Source organism: Dermacentor andersoni, chromosome 2 (genome assembly GCF_023375885.2).
Source record: "Dermacentor andersoni chromosome 2, qqDerAnde1_hic_scaffold, whole genome shotgun sequence".
Lineage (NCBI taxonomy): Eukaryota > Metazoa > Arthropoda > Arachnida > Ixodida > Ixodidae > Dermacentor > Dermacentor andersoni.
In genome coordinates this window covers 66,845,656-66,859,911 of record NC_092815.1, presented here as the reverse complement: position 1 = coordinate 66,859,911, position 14,256 = coordinate 66,845,656, and the positions used below count along the sequence as shown (strand labels likewise).

The 14,256-nt window shown below is 47.8% G+C and overlaps 1 protein-coding gene across 3 annotated transcripts in view; it reads left to right on the top strand.

Annotated features, from left to right (window-relative positions):
• Positions 1-14,256, top strand: part of Pka-C3 (Protein kinase, cAMP-dependent, catalytic subunit 3) — a 163,497-nt gene that overhangs the window by 109,171 nt on the left and 40,070 nt on the right. Inside the window, exon 1 of one of the 3 annotated variants that reach the window (XM_055077062.2) lies at positions 11,086-11,207. The exons of the other annotated variants lie outside the window; for them this stretch is intronic. The gene's annotated coding sequence lies outside the window, so the exon portion shown is untranslated. Of the gene's footprint in view, positions 1-11,085; positions 11,208-14,256 lie in introns of those variants that run through there. 3 annotated transcript variants of the gene reach the window in all.

Below are 14,256 nucleotides of genomic sequence, written 5' to 3'. Positions count from 1 at the left end.
GTAGAGGTAAGGTCGAAATTTGGCCAGCGCCCATACGACGGCAAGACACTCTTTCTCCGTAGTGGTGTAGTTGGTCTCTGCACGCGAGAGTGTGCGACTTGCGTAGTCGATCACTCTTTCAATGGTAGTGCCACAAGCATAAGATGATAGAGTGCGCAAATCCTACTACTGGCCGAAACTTGCCGAGTGTGTTAGGCGGTACGTCCAAGCCTGCCGTGAACGCCAGCGCCGAAAGTCGCAAGCTGTGAAGCCTGCGGGATTGCTGAATCCGATTGATCCACCTGGCAAACCTTTCGACCAGGTCGGCATGGATCTTCTGGGCCCGTTTCCACTGTCATCTTCTGGCAACAGGTGGGTAATCGTCGCCACAGACTATTTAACGCGATATGCTGAGGCAAAGGCGTTGCCTAGAGGCACAGCTTCCGAGGTTGCCCAGTTTTTCATACAGAACATCGTCCTAGGTCATGGCGCCCCATCGCACGTCATCACAGACCGAGGCAAAGCCTTTACAGCGCAGCTCATTGAAGACGTTTTTAAACTCAGCTGCACAACCCATCGATGGACAACTGCCTATCATCCGCAGACAAACGGCTTGACCGAACGACTGAACAAAACGATGACTGACATGCTGTCTATGTACGTAGACGTACAGCACAAGACGTGGGACGAGATACTCCCATACGTAACGTTTGCGTATAATACTGCTACGCAAGAAACAACACGCTTCACGCCGTTTTACCTCGTTTACGGCCGTGAAGTGCAGACTATGTTAGAAGCAATGCTGCCATGCGACAACATCGATCACCTCGATCTCGCCCAAGATGCCGAACTCTTCGTGCAACGAGCGGAAGAAGCCCGTCAGCTTGCCCGAGTGCACATAAAGAAACAACAAAGCATCGATGCACAACGTTACAATCTCCGCCATCGACAAGTCGAGTTCCAACCTGGCGATCAACTTTTGGTCTGGACTCCCGTGCGCCGAAAAGGACTATCCGAGAAGCTTTTGAGTCGCTGCTTCGGACCTTACAAAGTGTTGCAGCGGATTAGTGACGTGAACTGCGAAGTCCTTCCTGACGGAAGCCAGCCTCCCCGACGTCGACAACCGCAATCTGAGATTGTGCATGTTGTGCGGTTGAAACCGTATCATAGCCGCTAAAATTCGACGTCTTCAGCCGCTTAGGTTAGTTTTTGTTGTTGCTCGTCCCTCAGTGTCTTGTGACTTTATCGCACACCACAGTGATTGTTACTATAGCCTATGTGTTAGTCCTAGGCCATCTCGGTGCTCTCACGTCAAGCCTATGTATGTTTTCATTCTTTTATTTATTTATTTTTTTGATGAGGGGGTAGTGCCACAAGCAGTGGCACAGCAAGGGGTCAAAAGAAGAAGAGAACGAGGTTCGTCTCGGCATCGCGCATCAACGGTTTCGTTTCGTGAAGGACAAACGCCTGGATCCCCATTCAGTGTGTATACTTCAGCAGAGTATACGCAACAATATCATTAATAAATATTGGGCCCCTCGGTTAACCCACTTTCTTCTCGTTTACACACACACGCCCGCACGCACACGCACGCGCGCACGCGCGCACACACGCACACACACACACACACACACACACACATGTGTGTGTATATATATATATATATATATATATATATATATATATATATATATAGATAGATAGATAGATAGATAGATAGTTAGATAGATAGATAGATAGATAGATAGATAGATAGATAGATAGATAGATAGATAGATAGATAGATAGATAGATAGATAGATAGATAGATAGATAGATAGATAGATAGATAGATAGATAGATAGATAGATAGATAGATAGATAGATGGGTTTCCGCGTTGCTAGGGTTGCGTTTCATCGAGAAGCGCTTAATGACGCCTAGTCTATTAACTACAATGCCGGGATTAAGGCATGGTATAAGTTCAGATTTTGATGGTCTTCGTCACCCCTTACCACCACTTCCATGCCAAATAGCCCCAGGCAGAGCTGCTTCCTTCCTCCTTTGTTTGTTTGTTTGTTTTTTCCTCGTTTTCCTTAAGCCATTCCGAATGTAGTTTAGCTGATTCGGTGCTTTTCCGCGGCGTTCTTGTGCACTAAAATCTCATCACGCTGTCCAGCTAGCTGCTGTCTATCGTCTCGATATGAAAACAAAATTGGCCCCATAACTGCAAACAAGGTTAACTATACCACCACACTTGTACGTAACCAATTGCATGTAATTTATTCATTGTAATTACTTACGTTTTCTGGGAACTCGGTAACGCTCACTGTAAGGGAATTACTTTTTTCAATAGCCAAGTACGTGTAACCGTTACATGTTTAACGAAACAAGCTATAACAGGTCACGCAGCCCTAAACACTTAAATTTGGCGGGAATTAGAATTGTCAAAGGGCTGAAAACATTTACCTGGGTTACCTTCTTCCCAAGGTCAGCATCCTGCAGCCATCCCTCGATCACTTGAGCATGGTAGGCTTGCAGATTTGCGCACCTTTCTTGGAAGTTCGACCCTCGAGCTTTCTCTCTCTCTCTCTCTCTTGGAATTACCTTTAGTAAGATTTGCTCCTCAATTCTTCGCTCAGTGCACTTTATGATTTCTCTAATATAGACAGAAGTTTCTGGCCTTTAAACGCGTACGTATCTATCTTTTTGATATAAAAACGTGACTCATGTACACATATGTTTGTGATTTTAACACACGAACAGTATTTTTAGGTCTGAGGGATGAATATTATGCAGCTTTATAGGACTTACATTATAGATTTGCTCCCATTTTGAAGAAACGTGAGCGTTTGCTGGCTTCGATTACAGTTAGTCATCAGTGACTAACAAGTGAAAGGCGCCAGGAGTAGGTCCACGAAATGTTGGCCGAAATATTGAAACAGCGCTTTTATATGGCTCGATAGCAATGGCCACTTCGGACGTTGATGCTAGGGAATCACATATAGACGATTTTCTTTCTGAACTTCACTGGCCCTATCGGGAGTGCCTTTTCCTAGCCCCAACGCTTCACAGGGAACCCAGACCCGAGCATCGTGGCACTGAGTAGCCACAATCTTTTAAGCAAGGCGTTCGTACGTCACAGCAAGGCCCTTCTCTCCAGCGCGCATATCGAGCGAGGTTTCAGTGTCGTTGCAGATGCCCTTACATGGAAACGGATGAAGGTTTCCGAAATAAATTTCGAAACCAATTCTCAGTGAATCTAAACAGCATGTGAAGGGACTGCAGAGAGGCAATGAAAGAACCAGCCTAGCTCGTTCTATCTACGTTATTTGTGCAATGGCTATAAAAGTAGGGAGGAAGGTAACGTTAAAGTAATCGATTACTTTTTAGTAACTGTTGGATGACTTTTGTTGTGCAGTAATTGGTAACTGTATAACCAAACGCATTTCTGAAAGAAGTAATTGTAATTGTAATCGGTTACATTTTTCTGTAACGTGAGCAAGTCTACACACACGGGCACGATGTGGAGAGAAGATTCAAGTAGATGAAGATATTGAACCTTTATTGGCGCCTACTACACTACCTGGTCTGTAATAGCAGGGAAGTGTAACATTAGTTCAACCAGCCATTGAGTTTGCTTTATTGTATGGCAGCAATTTCATCATCGCAATTTTCGGGCTCAGCACGAACAGACAGCAGTCATAAAGTATTACGTGATGTCCCCACGCTCACGTTTCCTGTGAGCAAATTCTTGTAAATTTTTCCCCTTGCGGCGCTAAGACAGATCGTTGGAAGCGTTATTTTTAGTGACTGCAGGGAGAGCATGCATGTGAGGCGGCTGCAACTTTTATTTCGAAGTTTCGCAACAGCGACTTCAAGGTGAGGCAGTTTAAGTATGTTCCGAAAGTGACAAGTTTCTAAGTAGAAACTTACAATCTGGATGCTTGCACTAGCCTCGAACTTTACTTGCGCTTGCTATGCTTTTTTGTTGTATTATTCCATAAAGTAAGCTTCTTTAGTTTCGATGCGCTGTGATGCTTGTGCTGCGGTTTTAATATATAGCCTTCTAGCTCCCGCGTTACTTCATTCTACTTCCTTACTTTAGTTAAACGTTACTTTCGATAACAAAAACAGCCGCAGGCGCTTAAGGTCTGCTTAGACAAGAAACGCTTAATTAATCTTTGTAGAGCGTGGGATGAACCGACGAAGTACTAGAGTTTAAAAATAAAATATATTCTAAGAGAATAAACACATTATCGTGACGAATAGACGGACTGGGCTTCCTCGTTTGCTTTTCCGTGTAAGCAATTTTTTCCTGCTCACCGAAGCAATATGAATAGCTCCTAAACGCATCGAGCGCTTAAAGGACGCATATATATATTTCTTGTTATTAAGCAGCCTCGCTAATGGCCCTCCTGAGTAATGACCTGCCAGGCATACTGTAAGGGGAATGTCAAAACAGTCTAGCACAGAAGCAGGACACGTGACAGGCCCTGCGAGGAGGTGTGCAGAAAGTCTTCGTGGTGTGTTGGCTTCGAAGTTTACGAGTCCGGAATATGCTTTGGCGCCGAAGCCTATGCAGTCGTTCTAGGAAGTGCGTGACGTAAGCCGCCCAAAGGAACTGCGAAGCTTCTGAACGCGTATAGCAGTTTAACGCGTCGCAGTTTTTCGTAAGAGCGCCTTTAGAGAAACTGATTATGATAGGAAAGATTCCGGCCTCGCCGAACGTTCGAGGATTTTTAACATGTCGCAATGCGCCGAAAGGTGCGCGCGCACAGCGTGGCGTCTGCCCGGGCGTAGCTGGCGTCTGCGGCGTCGCACCCCGCACGCAGACCGCGTACGTCGCGCCAACAGCCGTCTGACCTGCGACGCCATGCCTAATTTAGCACTCCGGTGTCGCTCGTGCCGTCGCAGTTGCCGCGACCAAGTACTAGCTGGGCACCAGCGTGGTAACTCCAGCCAGACCAAGTGCGTTTCGCTGTCCGATAGGGAACGGCGCTCCACCGCAGCACCCCGGTTATATGCCGTTGAGTGTCGGTGACTTCTGGCACCATCGCGGACTCCTAGCCATTCGACGAGCCGTTTCTTTTGCCCCCCACAGGAACGACGTCACATTGCAAAGCTACCTAACAGCTTCATAATAGAGCGCAATTGCCTAACGCGACTTTTTTGTTCCTTTGTTGCATTACTGCACGGAGACGCACAAGGCCGAACGCTATAGATCTGTCCGCTCAGTGAAATGCAGCATGTCAAAGGCGTAGCGTTATTTGAGCGGGCATATAGGGAACTGCATGTCAATAAAGACGAGGACAGGGGAACAGAACACAAAACGACGACACGGTCGGTTTCCCTGCGTTTTTTTAGACCTAAGCATTTCCTTTGCTAAAGGCCACGCGTGCTGGCAGTACTCCCCTCGGGTACAAAAGAGTGGGGTGCCATATGACTCCTCCCAGTCAATGATTGTAAAACGAGGAGTAGCGATACTCTGCTTAGAATCGGCTCTCCGGAAGTCGTGCATGCCCAGGATGCAGCTGGCATTTGACAATCAGATTTCCCGTCTTAAGACGGCAGAGTTCTATGACTCGATGGTAACGCCAGTGGTGGAAACCCTCCTGCAGAAGGTAAAAGGATCGAGGAGCAAAGCAAGGGTAAGGACAACTACTATGGCCGTAAGGCCTGAAGTGGTACCGTATGTTTACAGGGTCACTCACAACCTAACGAAGGTGGCAGACAGGTTTCGAGTCCCCCTTGTCTTTCCAGCCCCTTTTACGCTCGCGCGGCTCTGCGCTCGCACCTCCGGTGACCCTAAAAGAAGGCAAGGCTGTGGCAAGAAGCATGCCAAGCCTTATGCCAAATGCAAAGTAGGAGTTGTGTATGAAATCTCCCTGGCGTGTGGTAAGTCTTACATAGGGCAGGCGGGACGGTGCCTGAATGATCGAGCCAGGAACATGAACAAAAGTTAACGAAACGCGAATTGGCGCACTTGCCTGCGCACTGCAATGCCTTCCCCTGTAAACCATGTTTCAAAGTGATAAAGATTCTGAGCAGAAGCCAGGACCAGACTGCACGCGAACTCATGGAGGCATATCATCTAAGAAAGAAAGGCGAAGGCTGTGTTAGTGATATTTCCGTTAGGGTGTTTCAATCGGAGATAGATTTTTTTTAGAAGTGGTTGCCCCGCTAGGTTGATGATTGGCCTTGTTTCTGTGTTTTGCGCATGTGATATTTTTCTATATATTGCCACGTGTTGCCGTGAATAAATCAGTCGAAAGTTACCGCCCGTGTCGTCGTTTTGTGTTCTTTTCCCCTGTCCTCGTCTTTGCTAGCGGTCGATATGATATGCAGTAAGCACCAACTAGGGCCAAACTGAAGTTCTTCTGAAAGAGGGGACTGTTAGCCGTGCTGACTAATACTGCATTCTGCAGCGGTAGCAGCACTGCGCCTCGTGCATTTTCCCAGGCAGTAATGTGCGTGACAAAACTCCTCAACGGGCAGTTTTAACACTACCAAAACTATCGTAACGAAACGTGCCTACCTGCCCCACCGTAAGCGGTATAGTAATTAGATGCGGGACACCTGTTGCATTTCGCCGGACGGAGATTATTGCCACAAGCCATGGTGTGTTTCCTCTACATAAGAATGCGGCAACACTGAGCATTAAAGTATTAACAGCTTTAGCCACGCTTCTTATCTAGAGGAAATACACCATGGCGAGCGGTAATAATCTCCGTACGTGCCCCGCCGCTGATTACTATACCGTTTACGACGGGTGAGGTATAGGTACCTTTGCAGTACGACGTCGTTCCTGTAGAGGCAAAAGAAACAGTTCGTCGAATGGCTAGGAGTCCGTGGTGGCGCTAAAAATCACCGATACCCAATGACGGCTAACCGGAGTGCTCGGGCAGCGAAAGGCGCTTGGTCTGGCTCGAGTTACGACGGGGGCGCCAAGCACTATATTCCCCTGATGCTTACAACTAAGGTGGTTCTTTGGGCTGCGCCGTATGAAATCTGGAACCAGCACGGCCGAACTTGGCATAGAGTCCGCGGTGTGGTAAATCACCGTCACCCGTGCTCCTGCGGTAGCCGCGTGGCTCAGAGCGACCATGGTTTTAGCCGGGTACCCGCGGTGGCGCTAGTCACCGGCAGCCAGGGTGTCTCCGTGCTGCTCCTGTGGGCCGGCCGTCAAGCTCGACTCGCAGCTCACTAAAGCTCACTAAACCCGCAGTGTCACCACTGACCGACAACCAAGGCATTCGCCAAGGTGTTACCTTCGGCGTGCTTGTTTCGAAAACGCGAGTGGAAACGCACGTTAGCTCGGAGTCCGCGGCGACGCTAATCACCGACACGTGTATAAACTACGACGTGTTCGTATACGTGCTACGTTTTTTGTACTGTTGGAGACTCATGTGTGAGCTCGGAAGCCTCCATTTCTCCGACGTAAACCTGTTCCTAGGCAATCGCGATGGCACCAAGGCCAAAGCATGTGCGAGCCAGCAGGCACTCCAACTTCGACCTCCGACCAGTTTGCGGGTATAGCATGTACTGTTTAACCTCTCTTTGCCAGTGTTCTAAGCAGTTGTGCACAACTTTAACGATTTGTGAAGGTTTATTGTATACACTTATATGTAGCATCGCACACTTCGAGTGTACCTTTTTTTTTTTTTTTACTAGTGCTATGGACATGAAACATTACTGCGACAGTGGACATTACTGTGGACATTACTGCGACACTGGTTAAAAGCTCGAAATTGGTTTGGTGTGCCCGCTTTTCCATTTCTTCGTGTCATTACGCCGTAGTCGTGTCCTCGTCAAGCCATCTCCTCATTTTCGGTTCCAGCCTCGCCTTATGACTGATTATCGCTGATTGTAACGCCTGTTCCCACGGCAATGTGCAGTTGAGCGCCAGAAGTGATAGTCACTTAGCTAGTACAAGATTAGAGCATGGCTGGGACCATGGCCACATCCGTCCGTAGCCCAAAAGGTTATTCGCGCACTATAGTGCAGTTCTTGAAGCACGTTGGCCTTTATGACCGTTTATTGTCCTCCTATCCATCCTCCCGCGCCGACGCATTGCCTACGCTCACTTTCTTTCTATTCCCCCTTTCTCTTACCCCCGGTGCAGGGTAGCAAATCGGACGCATGCCTGGTTGACCTCCCTGGCTCTCCTCTCTTTGCTCTATCTCTCTCTATCAAACAGACACGCACACGCACACGCACACACACACGCACACACACATGGTAATTTGTGGGGTGTTTTGTGGACCATATACAGATTCTGAGACTGGTGGCGTCCTTGCATGCTTTCAGGACACCACATAATAAAATAACGTAGCGAACTGTGACGACGTCCTACGCTTCGTATATGCGCAAGTGGTTGCGTTCGTTCTGAGAGTCTGCTATACTGTTGAGAGTAAATGAGTTAATAGCCGGGGAATCGCTAAAATCTGCTAACACTTTCTTTCCTTTTCTGGAGCAGTTTGCTAAACGCCAGCAGTAAGTACGGAATACGATAAAACTGCTGATATGAGCCTTTTACATGAACAATGCCCTGGAAGGCGTTCTTACGTTCTGTCTCAGTGTGTGCATGCTCTTTTTATGTTTAAATTTTTTTAAATGTAAGTCATCAAAAGTGAGAGCGTTCACATGTGCTTACGTTCCCCCAGGTGGCCATAAGACACGGATATGGGCAAACTGACTTCGATGCTGGTGGAAGTTCTGATAGTGGTCTCGAATGCGTAAAGGCCAGGAAAAAAACTAATTGGGAAATTGTGATTAGGAAGGAGTGGGACAAGGAAATAACAATTTTCCTCCGCTTCTTTTAGCAGTGCTAGAACGAAAAAAATATTTAGCTTTATCACCTATTTTTTAATTGTAATGGACATAATAGATGATATCCAGATTGGTTCTTGAGGGCAATGTTGTAAATGTCGATGGCACGTAGTATCGAAAGGTGAAAAAAAGCGGAAGGACAAGGCAACCAAAAAAAAATATGGCATGTTGTATCAAAAAGCAACCAAAAAGAAAGCGAAATAGATCGAGAAATAACTGCTTAATTATACTGTCACTTAAGTCTCCCTCTTCATTTGCTTTTCTGTTTTTACATTTACTTTTTCTATTCACCTGAAAACATTAGATAAAGTCAAGCCGCTTTGTATAGCTGTGTCTGTTTTGTTTATAATTATTTGGTTTTACCAACTTGGCGCTACATCGTCACTTATGTACGACGGCACAGATGCGATGAAATGCAGAAAACGAAAACAAAAATTCACTCAGCTGCGTTCAGCAGAACCATTCAGCCGTAAATTTTCAATGAGGTCTATTTCATTTACATCAGATCTAGAAAAAAGAAAGAAAAAGAAACGAATGAAATTGCTCCATTGAAAGTCCATGTCTTGAGAGAATAACGGTGACTGTTATTCGAAAATAGCATCGTTTTGTTACGCCTGATCATTGTTTTCTTTTTCGCATTTTCATCCTACGCTAGTTGAGGAAATTTCTCAAACAGAGCTGCTGCTACTAAAGAAACAAACCCTATTGAAGAGATATCTGGCTGCCGCATAAGGAAGACGTAGGCTGTAGAACAAGGGCGATAACAGTTCTCCGTGATTACAAGTCGTCCTGGAATAGAAAGGAGCGCGCGGCTTTCGAGCTGTCGTAAAAGGCCCGCTTGTCAGAGAAACTAAATTATATTGTACGTCGATTCTTGGAAAGGTAATTGTTAAACCCTGTTTGAATTTTTTTGCTTATGTCGCGGTAATTTGGCGCTTCTTTCTTCAGCCCCCAAAGACAAGCTACTGTGGTTCTGGGCCCACTCTTTGTCGCGTCTGCTTTAATACGCTACCCAAGTGATGGAGGGGGCAGGGAGAAAATTATTAGCGATGAATAGAAGCAAAGAATAATTGGTTTGGACAAATAGTATTTGATTTGACGGTACCTGACGTGCACCGCTTAATCACTACAATGTTTATATTATACGAAATATTGTTTCAATTTTTCTCTGCCTTATCGTTTCTAAGTTGTCAGGTTCCGCCCAAAATTGCGTTGGCTTGAACCTCGGATCTGAGCGCAGGAAAAAAAAAAAAGGCGACGGTGAACAACGGTACTCCGGACAAGTGTACAAATCCTTAATTTGAATCTTTCGTTTCTTCTATGGCGGGCAGTCCTTTGGTCAACGGTGATTAACGTCTTCTTCTTGCTTCTTCTCTTTCTTCTTTCGATAAATTATTTCCTGCCTTTTTCGTTGCTACGAGTTGAGTACGCTCGCGGCAGCAACGTCGTCGTGCTGGTTTCCGTCAAATGGTGAAAATGTCGAAGGTTTACAAATGTAAAGGCTCTTCGTAATAATTGACTTCTGCAGCCTCGGGCGCAGAAGCTTCGCGCGAAAGCTCACTTAATAAATCAAAAGCACTACATTAGCAAGGCGGTTCCGTAAACTTCCAAGTGTCTTTTGTTCCCGCCGCCTAAAGCGCTCAGTCAGCGGATCTCGGCCAATTCAAGGCAAGCAACGCTTACGACTATGCCGTCTGACTGCTGTACACAGAGCCGCCACGAGTCCCAGTATCTTTCTTTTTCGCTCGTTCTCTTTCTTGTAGTCGTCATCGTCTTTGTATCAATGTCGCCCGGAAAAAGAAGCAGTGCAGTGTAGGTCTTCGGTAAGGTCTTCGGCACAGAATCAGCGCTTCCCTTTGCCCGAATCAGTCATGAATTAAGGAGCCTGGCGACGCAGCTATCCAATATGAGCTCACTCTTTTTAACCGACGCTACCGACTGGAGTTGACATGCTCCCTGTTTTCCTTATGTCTCTCGGTTTCTCCCCGAATTTTTTTTCTTATCTAGCGCCAGACCTTTTTGCGGAAACCTTCTTTTCCTGGTCGGGTTTGTTTTGGCTCGCGAAGAAGGCCGCTTCGCAAAAAGTTTCTCCGGATCCGCTCGCCTGCGTCCGCGCGATGCGTGCCCTCGGTCCACTTGCAGCTCGCGTCGCGCCTGGCGCCCGACCAACGAAAATAGCCGCTCCGGGCGGCGTTGTGGCTATTTCAGTGCGCCGTTATGAGCGACTGCCGCTGCGCCGTGCCTATTTTTCCACTGACGTATTGTTCGCCGCCACCGCCGGAGCCGTGTTTGTTGTCGCCTGGCTCCGCGTGGGCCCGTGGACTGCAACGCTTGAACCGCGCATAGTGTATATAGTATAGGGGCACGTGTGATTTACGGCTGGGAAATGAGAGACCTGGGCAGATCGCCACGGGAGTGAGTGAGTGAGTGCGTGCGTATGGAGTGAGCTCCGCAGGTTTGCCGCAAGCTCTGTACGTTACGTCCCTTCCCTTTTCTATCCCTAGCTCCATGTATCACGAGGCTTGAATCTGTGGACTTCCCCGGACGCCAGGGACGCCCGAATGCGAGGTTCTTAGGAGAACGGTATAGCGGTGTCACGTGTTTGGTTCGTGGGCCTATACGATTCAAGGCTAGCGCGTGGGTGTGCCGTGACTAACTCAAGCTTTCCAGCAGCTGACACCATGGAGATCTAGCTGTAGCAACGCCAAACAAGATAGCCAGTGATGCGATGGCTAAGTCGAGGCGGGCCACTCACCGGTGTCTGCGAAACGTAAACAGCAGCTTTGCCAAACTGTTATCGCTCAGTGAGGTGACACCAGCTTATAGTTTTAGTGAAAATCACGGTGTTAGCGGAATGAGGTGCGGGAAAGTTGCAGACCACGACGGGGCAAAGATTTGACTTAAGTCAAATCTGGGCCCCGTCGCGGTCTACAACGGCCGCTACTTTGACTTAAGTCCGAAAGACATTTTCGAAAAAGACTCTACCAGTCTGAGTTTTCTCGTAAGACAATAACAACGTTTCAGAGCATGTTTTCAAACAGATACTCGCAAAATATCTTACTTAGAAGCGGCGAACGGCGATGAATAGAAACGGAGTGTCATTCTGTTTGTCTGATCTTTAGCAGGCACTATATGCATCGACACGCTTCCCTGCTTACTGACATGCGACTTGTGTGCAAGCTAGCTATACTATATTTAGGTACGCGGTGAAGCTTGCAGGTTTTCTTTCCCAAAGTATTCTCTCCTAAAGGTCAGCCGTTCTGATCAAAGTACAGAATCCCAAAACGTACAAGGGGATCTCTACGATTGGACGTTCCGTCTTGTCTTCGACAAAATCAAGTCACAGGAGAGAAACATAGATTGCCCAAATTCAGATTCCTCCACTCAGCTGAGCGCTTTATTATATTACTATAATGTCGTCACATTTAGGGTTGGCGCCCATCGTCACCGTTGGTGCAATGACAAAGTACCAAAACTAAAAACGCTGACGGCGACCCCTTACCATAGGCGGAAGCGATCGAATCGTTTGGCAACGCAGCAGCTGTGTGCCTAGCGCACGTACGAACGGTGAAGTAGCGATATAAAATGAATATCGCAAAGTTTGTTATTCAATTCACGCACAACCAAAGGCACTCGCTCGCTTTGCTCCAGTACTTTACGTGGTCGCTCAGAACCAAGCGATAGGTCCATAGTGATGCGGTCACAAGGCTTTCTTCTATATTTGTGGTGTTTTTACATTGAGTTATAGACAGAAATATGTAAACGAAACGCTTTACCTTCGTTCCGCTGTCTGCACAAAGCAAACTCCTTGCTTTGTATTTGGGGCTCGCGCTGCCATGGGCAGCACGCGCGCGCTGTTGCGTCGGAAGACTGCGCAGAGAAAGCGCGGCGCCTCTTTTTCCGCGCGGTTATTCCCTTTGAAGCGGCACGCATGCCGCACTTCCGGGACTCCGGGCGAGGTTTATTTCGAGCCGGACACCCGAGCCGCAGCTCCCTCCTGCGCCGTGGAGCTCGTCCTTTTGCTTAGTAAGAGCGCGGTGTTGTCGCTCGCGAAGTTTTCCAGGAGGACCCGCAGCAGTGTTCCGCATGAAAACTTAAAATGACGAAGAAAAGGGAGCGCAGGTGCCGGGGGGGGGGGGGGGGGGGGGGAGGGGTGTAGAGAGGACGCGGCGCTGCTGGACAGAGTGGAAAAAATGTTTTTTATGGGCAGTCAATAAATACCGTTTCTGTCCTGCCAGATTAACGATCGCAGTGTCTTCAAAGGAGAAAAGCGCGCATGCGTTTATTTTGCGATATGCCTACGCCATTTCAGGGGCCGAATTTGCGAAGCTTTCCGTTCGAGAAGGCAGTTTGTCGTCGGTCGGCAACTTTCGCGAACAATACGGTTCGGTATCCCAATTGGTTGGCGCCTCTTTTTGACGAGCAGATGTCGGCGTATGTGGACGGCTCTGCGAGTACTGGCCTTTTAAAAGAAATTAAACGAACCGGGACAAGTAAGGTCGATAACGTAAGAGGGCACTGATGGAAGAAAATTGGGGCAGAATCTGTCTCACGGCGAATGTCGAAGAGAATGCCATAAGCATTGAAGCAATCCAGCGACACCGTGTTGTCAACGCCGAAGCGTGCATGCGGCCGGGCTCCTCGCACTGCCCACTGCAGACGCTGCGCCATCTAACGGCGCCATCGCGAAGTCTGCGCATGTTGCGGGTTCAATTCCGACGAGCACAGGAGAAATCTGAATTATGATTATTATTATTATTATTATTATTATTTGTCATTGAAGAGCGGCAGACCAAGCAGCACATACGCAATGCTTGCTTTGATGTCGGGATTTCTTCGGCACGAGTAAAACAAAGTTTTGCACCGTATTATTTGCCATGTAGGCTTAGAAATCCAAAAGCGTAAATGATGAGACTAGAGAAAAGTGAAAGAGAAAGATACACGCAAGACGTGAACGTACGATTCCTCCTCCTCCTTTATTTCACTCTGCCTAACACGTTGATCCCATTTATACACGGAGCCGGTTCATTTCAATTTACCGACTCCTACCTCAGTTTCTTGGCTTTGAAATTTCCCTCAACCGAATCAGACTATCTTCGCTGACGCCGACCTAGTTTTCTCTTTCGAAAGTACGCGCTAATTTTCTCTTAATCATAGTGACCCGGTAAACACAAGTTAACTGTAGTCGTTAGTCCGTGGTTAACGTGGCCGACTTCGGTTCGTGCCGCCGAAGTAAAGCGCCAGCCCTTGCGGCTCTGCAACGCCCTTACCCTATCGACGTCCCCACTCCTCCCCACCGGTAGCGGCCAGACGTGACCCCGCGGGCATAGCGTGACCGAGAACGACCGATGGCGTCGCTTTCGCTCGCCTGCGATCAACGCGCTTTCGCCGATCGGCAAACGGGCCCGGGCTAGCCCGAGCGCAGGCACGCAACTCGGGCAGGCAGACGCACTGTGGTGGCGTGAACG